This window comes from Martes martes (genome assembly GCF_963455335.1).
Source record: "Martes martes genome assembly, chromosome: 1".
NCBI lineage: Eukaryota > Metazoa > Chordata > Mammalia > Carnivora > Mustelidae > Martes > Martes martes.
In genome coordinates, this window is record NC_137888.1 from 122,134,568 (window position 1) to 122,146,727 (window position 12,160).

Below are 12,160 nucleotides of genomic sequence, written 5' to 3' on the forward strand. Positions count from 1 at the left end.
AATATTTATTAAGTACCTATTGGGCATCAGGCACTGTTTGTTCCAAGTGTGGGAATATATCAGGGAACAAAATATATGGAGTCAGCCCTTTTAGGACTTTATACTTATTTATTACACAAATAATAACTAAAAATCTATTCCAATGACAGACAATAAGCGCTATGTATGGGACAGTATGAGAGTGTTTGTTTTTCAGTTAGTGGTCTATTAGAAAGTTGATGAATTGGGAAAGTTCCCTAACCAGTCAGGGGAGTGTAGCATTTTAATCAGTGAGAACAGGGGTGCAGTAACTCTGTGATACAAACAGACCCAGTGTGTTCAAGGGACAACAGCAAAGCCAAGGAGACCGGAGGCGAAGAATGCCCAGTGGTCATTGTCAGAAGACAATGTCAGGAAGGGTTTGTCAGGGCAGATCTCACAAGGCCCTTGGAGGCCATTGAGAAGGACCTGGAATTTGACCCTGATTGTGGTGGAAGCCTCAGAGGACTTTTGAGCCAGGGGCATATTGGGAACTGTTTCATGTTTTAAAAGGATCACTTTAGTTCAATAGCAAGTATGGCTGATGAAGCCAGGTTTGACAAAGTGACAGCTTTCTTGTGGAAGCCTGCTTGAGAGGCTGGATAAGAAAGACTTGGCATTGGCAAATTATCTGCTCACTGCTTGTGAGAAAACACCCATCTTCTGAAGTACTTACAGTGAAAAGTTTGCCCTCGTTGGCCATTTTGAAAGTCCACCAGTCTCTCTCTCTCTCTTTTTTTTTTTTACCTGTTACTTTTATTCAGCCAAAGCGTTCCCTTTCTTGTGAGAGCTCAGAAGTCAAGATTATGGGCTCATCCAAATGCAGAGGCTGACCCAGCTGAAGTCCCATCACGATCTGTGTGAGAGCGGGTTTTCCAGAATGTCCTCAGGACACACTTCTGGGCCTGAGAAACTGACTCTCAGCCATCGGCACATTGATTACTGCCCCAAATGCTCCTATCGAAACTTTGTCCTAACACTGTTGTTAGGTGATAGGAGGAAAATGAAGAAGACAGTGTTACAGCTTGATCACACTGGGTAACCACATTTTTTTATGCCTAGAAATAATTTGAAAAATGTTCAAAAATAGATAATCTGTCCATTCCAGTTTTGGTTTTTTTTTTTTCCCTTTAGAGACCTCCCACCTATAGCCTTTACTTGGGTAGAATAATTCTGAGGCCTGTTCTTTACAACTTCTAGAGTTTTCTCACAGGATTAAGCTCCAATCTAGTAGCTGGATTAACAATGCATCCTTTACTGGACTGCCTTTTCTTCCCTCCACTCTTCATCCTTCATTTTCCCCCTGGTGTTCCTGTATCTCCCAAATAAACCGCTCATCCTTGAATCTTCGTCTCAGGATCTGCTTGCAAGGGATCCAAACTGAGACACCCTCTGTGAAATTCTCCTCCTTCCTTAGCCATCATGTTCATAGGATTCGGGAGAAATGAATTTACCAAAAGTTGTAACCCCAGGAAACCAATAATTCAGTAGCCTTTCATGCCCTCAAGCAAAGGACTTGACTCTCATCTAGGTATGTATTCCCCTTCTAAAATATTAGGAGCTAATTGCCTCTCCAAATCCTCTGAAGAGTTCAGCTCCTCCCCCACTTAGCTTAGAGTAAGCATGGCTATTGTGTGAGGTTCTTACCTCCTACCACTAGGGGACACCATTTTGTGCCCAGAAGACAGACTTAGTCTGGAGGAGACTAGTCTTCTCTGTCCCAGGAAAAGAAGAGTCCCTTGTACGGGGAAGTCACGGTCCGGTGTCCCTCTTGCTCTTTGTGTCCAGGGTCAAGACTGACTCAGCATGGCTTAGCCCTAGAATTTTTTTTTTTTTTTTTAATAATCTCTACACCCAACTAGAGCTCAAATTCAAGACCCCAAGATCAAGAGTCACACACTCCACCAATTGAGCCAGCCAGGCACCCTGATTTTGTCTTTCATTTTAATCCAATCTATGGTACCAACATGCTACACAGATTCTTAGACGTCCCTAACCTTTCCCATGAGCCTCCCTCTGCTCTACTAGGAGACAAACTGAGTTACAAATAAGAGAACATCCAAAGGTAATTATACTTGAATTAAAAAAAAAAAAATCTTATATTGGAAATGAATGGCCTAAGTGTGACACAAAATCCAGAAGCAATAAAAGAGAGAAGAGCAACTAATTTTCATATTCAATAAGTTTAATTTTAATATTTAAAATTTGTGATTTAGGGAAACAAAGTTTTTAAAAATGAAAAAATCCTTGTATACGTGGCTATTAAGCCACTTAATCCTCCCCTAAAATTGAATATGGTAGAGATTGTTACCTCCAATTTCAGAGAAGGAAACAGGCTCAAATTGGTAAAGTGACTTTGCCCAAGGTCACCTTGCAGAGCCACATTTCACACCCTCAGTTGGGTGTTACTCCCAAGTCCTCTACCCTCAGCAGCTGGGCAGGGGAAAGAGGAGAGTGAACAGAAGAGAAGGAAGGCAGAGCAGAGGAAGGGGAACGGCTGAGCTCTGAAGAGAGAAGGGGTGCCAGGCAGGGTGGGGTCTCCGTTTCTTACATCTGAGTGAAGGGGGAGACCAAGCCTTTTCACCTGGGCACTTACTGGGGGCTAGCTGTGTGCACTGATACAAGAGGAATCATCAGTACAAACCCTCCTGAAGTGGGGACAGTGAGCAGCTCCAGCCAACCTCATGGGAGCACTGTAAGGATCTGATGACAGGACAGAGGCCCAGAGCCAGCTTTATAAAACACTCTTCCTACTAAGGTTAAGAACTTGTCACTGATGCTAGGAGAAGCTGTGCAGCAATCACAAAACCTTGACATCATCCTTGATGCCTCCTTTTTTCGCACGCTCTAGTTCACTCCATTAAGAAATCCTATTGGCAGAAACAGATGAATCTTGACCTTCACCCTATGACCCCTGAGAGGGTTGGGAGTTGTGGAGGATTCTGCATGGGCAGAGGAAGACCAGTCACACTGGAGAAGCAAATTCAAGAAGTAAATTATCTAAGAAGGTCTCAGTGATGGGGGGTTTGGAGTATAGGTGAAGTTTGGAGGGCTGAGGTCTGGAGCCGATGACCAAGAAATAATTTTTGAAATGTCTTTGGTGCAAAAAAATGTGGTTTTATTAAAGCATGGGGACAGGACCCGTGGGCAGAAAGAGCTGCTGTATAAGGGTCTTGAGGCATGGAGTTAAGACTGGGGAGTTGGGGGAAATAAGGAAAAGGGAGGTTTCAAAAGGATTTTCACTTGTTAAAAAATACCTCAGGATACAGAAGGCCTGGCTATTATCAAGATAAGGTGTTTTTTCCCCTCTGGCAAGGCATTAACATTAAGATAGCTGGGAGCTTCCTGAAAGAATGTCACAGAGGTCCCACTTACAAGTGGAGGGTGGGGGGTGGTTGCAGGGTGTCCCCTTCTGCTTTGTCCTCAGCTTGTTTTCTGTTCCCTCATCATCAAGGGATAGAGACCTGAATTCCCTAGGTCTCAGGATTTTCTCATCCCAAATACATGTTCATTTGCAAGCTTTAATTCCGTAGACTTTCTAACATAGCCTTCCTTTCTCCCTGCCCCCACAATTGTATTAGCTGCAGGTCCCAGAAAACCTTCCTCTACTGAAGCCTCCAGGTCTCAGAGCTCACCATGGCAGGACTTAAGAATAGAGGTGTAAATTTGTCAAGAGAAGGGAAGCAGGGGCACAGAAAGAGAGTAAATCCTCATCTAACATGGCAGAAAGTCAATAGATAAATCAAGAAATCGCTATGTAAGCTTATTTTTTTAGCGACAAGGGGGTGACCACCAGAAGAACTAAACGGAGGAACTGATACAAACGGCTGTGTGTGGGGAGCAAGGGAGAAGGGCTTGTTGCTCTCATTATAAGAACATTTAGATAACTTTATTTTGCAGAGTGTTCATGCATTACTTTGATATATCTTTTAATTCTATCTTTTAAAAGTAGAGAAATAAAAATAAGAAATAAAACGCAATACAAAACAGGAAAATTACAAGCCAAGAGGTACACAACACAAAAAAACCAGTGGGTGAGAGCAGAGGTGGGGTTGGGGGGTGGGAAGGCGGGCGGGGCTTCGAAAAGGCGGGGCGCAGGGCCCGGTCGCCCTTAGGGACCGCCCCCACCGAGGGGGCGGGGCGCAGAGCGGAGTTTTGCTCTGGCTCCGCCCACAGCGGGGCTCCCGGGGAGCGCGGGGTCAAGTTCACCGTAGGGCCCGCCCCGCTCAGCGCGTGGGGGCGGGGAGGCCTTGTCCCAGGGCGGCCTTGTCCCGGGGCAGCCCGGCCGCAGAGGGCCTTCCTCGGCCCGAGCAGGCGCAGTCCTTTGCGGTCCTCCGGAGCAGGGCTGCGCGCGGGCCTGAAGCCCGGGTTCGGTGCGGCGGATTCCCCAGTCCCTGGCAGTCCCCCAAGGCTCACAGAAAGAGAGCCTCTGCGGAGCCCCGGACGCGCAGGTAAGCGCCTCCAGCTCGCCCTTGGCCTCGCGGGCGCCGGCCCAAACCTGGGGGCGACAGGTGGCGGCGGGGTGCGGAACCCGGCAGCTGGCCTGGGTAGGATGGACGCCGGAACGCCTCCCCTGCAGGCTCTCGCGCCTTCTGCTCTCCCCGTAGCGGGGTCAGCCTAAGTAAGCCCCAGTACGCCTTCTGCTCCGACCCGAGGCCGGCAGACAGGAGTTCGGATCCCACCTTCCCCCAGTCTGGCAGCCTGCAGATACAAAGACGTGTCCCCAGATACGCATCGTGTGCCACCAAGTGCCTGCCACTCGGCGAAGTGCTGGGCATACGGAGGTGGGCGAGCGCACGTGGTGCTCGCCACGCTGAAGCTCATAGTCTAGGGGGAAAGACCCACAGCTGGGACATCATCTACAGACATAGTGTAAACGGTGGAACAGCGGTAAGAGCGTGCAGGCGCCGGGCGAGCGTATAACCGGCGGCCCCCATCTCTGAAGGATGCGGGAGCGCCAACTTCAGCCTGAGCCCCGCCGTTCCAGAGTGGAGGACAACAGAGCAAACACATTTTGTTAGGAGAGAAGGTGGCTTGTTTGAGGAAAGGAAGGACTGTGGGGCCTGGCTGCAGAGAGCTGGGGGGAAGCCAGTTCCCGAACTTTCCGCTCCCTAAAATAGGAACGCGCCTACCCATTGACGATTGAGGTGTTGAATTTACATGACTTAGCGGTGTTCCAGGGGTCAGTCAATGAATTACAGGTGAAAACAGGTTTCTGGTTGGAGCAGGACGTTGATCTGGGGTCTGAAGAGAGTGCCTGCCTCTGCGCAAACTCACTTTCCACCTCCTGGAGTCCTCTTACCTTGTCTGAGAAGGATCTCTCCAACCGCCCGTTCTCTAAAATGGGGTACTGGAAACACTTAACTAGCACTTCTGACTGGCCTCGAGAGATCAGAGAGAAATCGAACTCAGGAGTTTCAGCCTGTGGGCTTCTGACTCTCTGGTGTTACTGGGAGTGCCTTCCTACTCCGCCTCACCCCCCTCAGGTGCTCATTTCCCAGAAAGCCTCACCTGTTACAGCCAGTTTCCTATGGCTCCAGAACGTAAGGCTCCCACTCCATCAGTTACTTGCTCACTTTCATTGGTGGCATCATCCCCAACAGCTGGGGAAAACGCTCCCCAGATGCAGTAACCCTCTGGTCCCTAGCTGAGGACCTCCAGATCTTGAAATCCCAGGGATTTAGGAGGGGGTTTGGCACTGCAGGGATCACCTGTCAGCCTCTTCGTGTATTTTATTGGCTTGAAATTTCCCAATTCCTTCTTTGGCTTTGTTTACACGGTTGCTGTAAGCTTTGGGATTTGCTGCATGAAAACTGACTGGGAGGCCCAGAGAGTGGGCGAACACAGTTAAGAGAGGAGGCTGGCACTGTTTGTGGGTAGTGGTAATAAAAACAGGACAGATGTTAACAGAAGGATGTGGAGAAAGAGGGAGAGAGGGCTGTCTTTTGCAGCCACTCTGTTCTCCCTTGCAGACCATGGCGGTGCCTGCCACGGAGAAGGGAAGGGGGGGCGGGGGAGACTGTAGGCCAGGCTGTTGCAGACCTGGGTCCAGATTCTTATTCCTTACTTCCCAGCTCTGTGATGGACCCTGGGCAGGTCACTTATCCTCTGTGCACGCTTCCCAGTGCCTGGCATATAGTTGGCCCTGAAGTACTCTCTCCCTCTTCTCCTAAATGAACTAAAATAGGAGTAATAATAATGCCTAGGTCAGAGGATTATTACAGGATTTAATGAGCTAGTGCACCTAAAATACATCAATGCCTAACATGTAGGAAGTTGCTACTGCTGATGCTGTTGTTGTTATTCCTTATTTTGGGTAAAAGTTGGTGAAACCAGGCAGGGGGAGGTGGGTGTGAGGGGGTGGCTTTGAGGGTCTGTGCTCGGTGATTAGCTGAGGAGCTGGGTTATCTGTAGCACTGGTTTTACTGGAAAGCTTCAGGAGGCACCAGAGAGAGGAATGTTCTGCATGATAAAAGGCCTCCGGGAGCCGCAGGAGTTGGGAGGTCTTGAAGACTGGCCTGAGAAGCAAAAGCTAAGGGGTAAGGGAGGGGGTGAGGACCAGGGTGAAAAAGATCTAAGGTTGTCTTGTTCACGTTGTGTCTCTAACCCACAGCTCCGTGTGGGTCCCCTGTGAGGGGCTGCCCCTGCCCGGTGCTGCCTCCAACCTTGAGAGGGGTGTGGTGATTTCCTGAGGCTGGCGTGGGAGCTGGGGAATGCAGTCTGGTTAATCCAGCAAAGTATGGGGCCCAGAATGAATGTGAATGGATGGATGAATGGATGCATACAAACCCACAGGCAGACTTCTCTGTGTTAAAGTGTGCTGATTAAAAGAAAGGAGTATGAATATAGGCAGAAAAGCAAGTGTTTTCAAGTACTTGCTCCTGGCCCAGTATTTTCGAGTATGTTGCAGCGCTGTGGTGAACCCTGCAGGTTTGGAGTCTGACAAAATTGCTTGGGTGACCTCACATGCATCATAGAAACTCTCAAAGGCCAGTTTTTGCATTTGGAAACTGGAAATCGTTGGTAGCTGGAGTGCAGGGATACAGGAGTACCTGGCTCTGGGGGTGGGGTGGGGGGGTTCCTAAACAGACCAGGTTCGGCCCTCACTGCTGGCAAAATCCAAAGGCAGAGGGACCAGTGGTGGTGAAACAGGAAAGGAATTTATTTCAGTGAGGTTAGGACCAGGGAGCCAGCAGACTGACATCTTAAAGGTTGTGGACGAAGTGCCAAAACGACTTCCAGGTTTATGTAAGGAAAAGGTGGGACAAAGGTCAGTGGGTATAGGAAGGTGGGCTGTGAAGGTCAGGTCGATCGGTGCCTTCGGGTCAGTCCTGGGGGCCTTGCTGGCTCAGGGCAGCTGTTCTGGTTTGAGGGGGTAGTTTTCAGTTCCCACTGGGGATGCTTTCCTGCAGGGTCTCTTGCCTAGTTAAGAGACAGTGCTGGGGAGAAGAACTTAATTAGGAAGCTTGAGGTGGAAAGGGAAGGGGATGAAGTCCTCTCTCAGTATTGTGAACTCCCAGGGCTGTGAGGAGTATTACGGTGGGAATGCTCCTGTAGGAGGTGCTGTCCTGGTGCTCAGACTCCCGGTGGGGTGAGTGCTCAGCAGTATAATAGTTGCTGTTGTTATTACCATATTTATCAGCCCTCCAAATGATCTCCACTGTGATGTGGAAACAGAAGGCCGAAGACACAGAGGGGTGGCGTTGCTTCTGAACTCAGCCCCTTCTGGAAGCAAAGACTCTCTGGAGACAGGAACCAGACAACTCTTGTGAAATTAAGTCAACTTTATGTGCATTTCATTCATTACTTAAAGCACTTGACTATGTGAAATCTTAAAAGGAAAAAACCCTGCAAAATGATAATTTATGTGCCTTTCAAGTTCAGGTATTTTATCATCGAGATAAATCTTCCGTGCCTCTATGTAAAACCACTTTGGGCTGTCGAAGCTCTTAAATAAAGTGACTGGTTCTGACCAGTGTCTGTCTTTGCTCGTTTATCACGGTTCCCTGGTGAAGACAGACGGATCCCATCTTGCAGGGCAGGCCACGGGATGGCGGCTGCTACCCCACTGGTTCAGTCACGCACTTGGGCATAGTGGTGTTTAACCAGCCATGGGGGGGCTGATGGCCCCCTCATCGTTGTCTCCCTTACCTACACACAGACCCACAGCCCCAATCTGGGAAGTAGGAATAGAAGGGCATTCGTTCTATTGCTAGTATGATGGGCAAATCGAAGGTTCTCCATGATGGGTTTTTGGGTGAAAGTGGCATTTTCTGGAAGTGAGGGCTGTCTCTTCTATCTCCCTAGGAGTGCCATCTCTGGGGCTGGCCTCCTTTCCCTCATAGGTCTGATCTGCATCTCCATGCCTCTCTGCCATCACTGCCCCTGACCAGAACTGCCCCTAAAGCCAGAGTTCCTCGAGCAGCTGCAGAGACACAGCCCTATTGCAGGGAAGCTTTTTTGAATTGGTTTTGCCTTCTCACAGTCACAGTGGGCACTGCTGCCAGGCACGCCCTTCTCCAGCTGACCCCGACTTGCCCTTTGCTGGGCTGTGAGCACTTCCACAGCTTTTAGACTGAGCGTTCCTGGTCCCCAGCACCGGGCCTGGCTCCTTGTCCTCCCTCCCTCCCTGCCTGCCTCCCTTTCCTTTCTTTCTCTTATAAATTCTTCAGGCAGGGTCGTGGGGATTAGAATGCTGAGTCAAAGCGACACCGTCTCAGCCCTCAGGGGGCCCACAGGCATCATGAGACAGGTTTTTAAGAAAGGCAGAGTTAAGCACATCAGCACACACGCTGTCATGGTATGAACTGGGTTAACTGTCAGGAAGGAGAGCCCGGCATGCCATGAAAATGTGAAAAGGTGGGACCGTTGCAGAAATCTATTCAGTATCCGTGTAAAGTACGTCCATAAATGTTGGTTGAGGCTTATACTCATTTATTTATATACCTTTGAAGACCGGTGGATGGCATTTTTCTATAAATTCTGGTAAACTGGGGTTTATGCTGCCCAGGTCATCTTGTAAGAATGCGTACTTTAAAACGCTGTTGTGCTTTAGCCTCGGAATGGGAGAGGAATGCTAATGTTCAGTTTACTTAACCCTTTGAAGTTTGCAGAGCCCCTCTTTGGAAGTTGTCTCATTGGGTGCTCCCATCCTCAGCCTCACACATCTGCTGGGTAGTGGCAGTGAATAGATGTCTGGTCACTGAGGGTAAATCTAGAGGGTGGGCTCTGGCGTTTGCTTCCTTCTGAGTGACTGGCTCCGTCTGAAAGCCTGTTTTCTCCTTCTCTGATAGCCTTGTGCACACGGGCTGAGTGAGGTTCCAGCATAGATTTTCTCACGTTGGAGCTAGGGACCTGCCGTCTGGGAGGAGAGAAGTGCAAGCCGATGGCTCTCGTCCAGGAGGGTGGGGCTGCCTGGCTGCCAGCACCTGTGGCAGGGCAGCCCGCAGGGCCCCGGACTCCTGCAGAGCCCACTGGCCCAGCACAGTCCTCCAGAGGGACCCCATGCCTGCCTTCAAGCGCATGCAGTTCCAATGAGAGCCAGAAGAAAATAACACAGAAAGACGGGTTTTAAATAAGACATGATCCAAACAGCTCCAGGAACCATTCTTTCCTCAGGACTGAATATTGCCAGAGAGTTATTTTATCTGGCCAGAGCGGACAACAAAATATGTCTTCGTCGTCCCCCTCCCCAGTCTCAAATGTGGACCCTATTACAAGAGATGAGCTACCATCTTCCCCGAAGCAAAGGAAGGAGAGTAGCATTGCTGGGCAGAAATTGAGAAGGCCAGTTTTTGGTGGGTTGGGTGTGACTGCTGGGTTCTCAGGGCACAGCTCTCACGTGACTGTCACCATGTGGCCCTGAGCCATGGAGGAAAGAAGGGGCTCTGGAAATCTCCCTCCCATAAGGCTGACGCACGGTGATGGTACTCCTTCCCCTTGGAAATACACGTTAAGTGGTAGGTACTTAGGAAAAAAGGTTCTGGGGAGTAAATGTGTCCATCAGTCTACCGACCTCCTAAGATGGTTTTAAATTAGAACCAGTCTTCCTGCTCCCCCCACCCCACCCATCTTTCCCCCTTCCCTGGCTTCTTCCTATGCGAGGGACCTGTCAGGGCAGTTCCAACTCCTCCCAGAGACTTGCAGCAGCAGAGTGAACATTGTTGAAGGCACACACAAAGGGTTTAGTGCCTTGATTCTGGTCCTTCCCCCGGTCAGTGTTTGACAGAGGAGGGAGTGTGGAGCAAGGCTGACCAGTGCAGTTCAACCTAATTCCATCCTTGCGGCAGCCATCAGCAACTCTGCTGTCAGCCAGTGTGCTCACTGAAAAGCCTTTTGCAATTGAGGAGTGAAAAGAATGATGAAAACAAGTGAGGGGACTAACGCAGGTTTGGGCCTAGTAAGTGGCCTGTGGAAGAGCATGAATGGCAGTGTCAGGAAGGGAGTCACAGCAGGCTGGGTAAGGAGCAGGTTTTCAAAGGCTAGAAGTCTCTCTCTGAGCAGGTGGTCATTAGGGCAGAATGCTTGTTACATGAATTAGTGTGGAGGAGTCTAACTCGAAATTATTAGCCACTTTCATTTTGAAAGATCAGAAATAGGTGTTTATTGCACAGACCCTATGGTTAGTATCAAAGACTGCCTTGCTTTTTATTTCTCCCATCTGGTCCTTTTCTATGTGATTTCTATAATGCTGTTGATCAGTCTTGTCTTTGTGTGTGTGTGTGTGTGTGTGTATGTATGAAGATGGAGGCCAGTGTTGTACCCACTTTATATTTTATGAGTCATCAGAGAACTGCGGACATACAAGTGGGAAGGCTGCCATTTTCGGGGGTCCCTGGAATGCTACCAGTCCTTTGGCTTCTGGGATTCTGTCTTAAAAAATAATTTGAAAAGTGAAAAAAGCCACTGTATAAAGATCCATCATTATTTATAATGGTAAAAACTTACAAGTGACCTGAATATGTAACACAGAGTATAGTCAAGCTCCAGAAAATTAGGTTGATGGAATATTATGCAGTACTTAAAACTATGGAGATTAGCAGCTTGGGAAGGCATTACATGCTCAGCAAACAGAATGCTATTCTATTAAGTACAGATTCAGGAAAATAGTCTGCAAGGGACACCTCAAAGGTAACAAGAATTTCCCTAGAACGGGGGAACTAGAGATAACTTTTTTTCACATTTCTAACTTTCTGTATCGTATTTTGACTCTCCGTTAAAAAAAAACAAAACTCCTAAAACAAGCCAAGTTAAATAATGACCTTTACGTTGTTGGCAGGTTTAAGGGCACTACATTTATGGCCTTCTCCTGATTAAATTTGTCAATCAATAATTTCTAACGCTGGGGTTGGCTCCCTGCCTCCGTGTCTCTGGGCAAAGGACATGCTCTGCGTCCACGAGCTGAGTGGCTGGCAGATGTGCTCACTCTGGCTCAGAGAATCAGACGCCAGGGGGCGGCATGGGGGTGGGGGTGGGGGGTGCGTTCAGGTGGAGAAGTCTACAGCTCCTCCCTGCCTTGCAGCTTCTGCCCTTCTGTGAGCCTCCCTCATCCTTCTGCCTCACTGGGAGGGTGGGGACAGGGGATTTGGGTTTACAGTCTTTGAGACCCTTGTTGGTAAAGCTTCAGCATCCTCTGCCCTCAACACACACACACACACACTCTCACTCACTCACACCCACCCACCTACCCACTAAGTCAGCAGTTGTCTGGGGCAGCCCTGCTGTCCTGCTCAGGCCTCGGTCCTCCAGTACCTCTGGGATTGGGTTTTGTATTCTTAATACCAGCTGTCTCTGGGTTGGCCCTAAACCCATGTGTCCTCTCTGCCTGGCGCTGGCAAGGGCCTAGTGCATGACCAGTGGTGTGTCCTAAGGCAGCAGTACTCATACACTGGGACATCATAACAGGGGTTTTTATTTGAGACAAGAGTTTGAGTCTGGTGATTTACCTGGGAGGAGATCCCATGAAGCACTAGCAGAAAATAGGGAAACAAGCCAGACAAGCACATCGTTTGAGCCGGGCAGCAGTGTGGACCACTAGAGCTTAAACTCTGGCAGCCAGTGGAGAGCACCCATCCCAGAGTTAGCCTCTCATGGGGAGTAGGGACTGAATATACAGCCACCATTGCTGTCCATCACTGGTTGA

The 12,160-nt window shown here is 49.2% G+C and overlaps 1 protein-coding gene across 7 annotated transcripts in view; it reads left to right on the top strand.

The window, feature by feature from the left end:
* The first annotated feature begins 4,168 nt into the window (after positions 1–4,168).
* Positions 4,169–12,160, top strand: part of NMNAT3 (nicotinamide nucleotide adenylyltransferase 3) — a 116,279-nt gene continuing 108,287 nt past the window's right edge. For 4 of the 7 annotated variants that reach the window (XM_080802281.1, XM_080802279.1, XM_080802280.1 and 1 more), the window contains exon 1: positions 4,211–4,469. The gene's annotated coding sequence lies outside the window, so the exon portion shown is untranslated. Of the gene's footprint in view, positions 4,470–12,160 lie in introns of all 7 variants that reach the window. The other 3 variants (XM_080802275.1, XM_080802278.1, XM_080802277.1) reach the window with 3 other exon arrangements.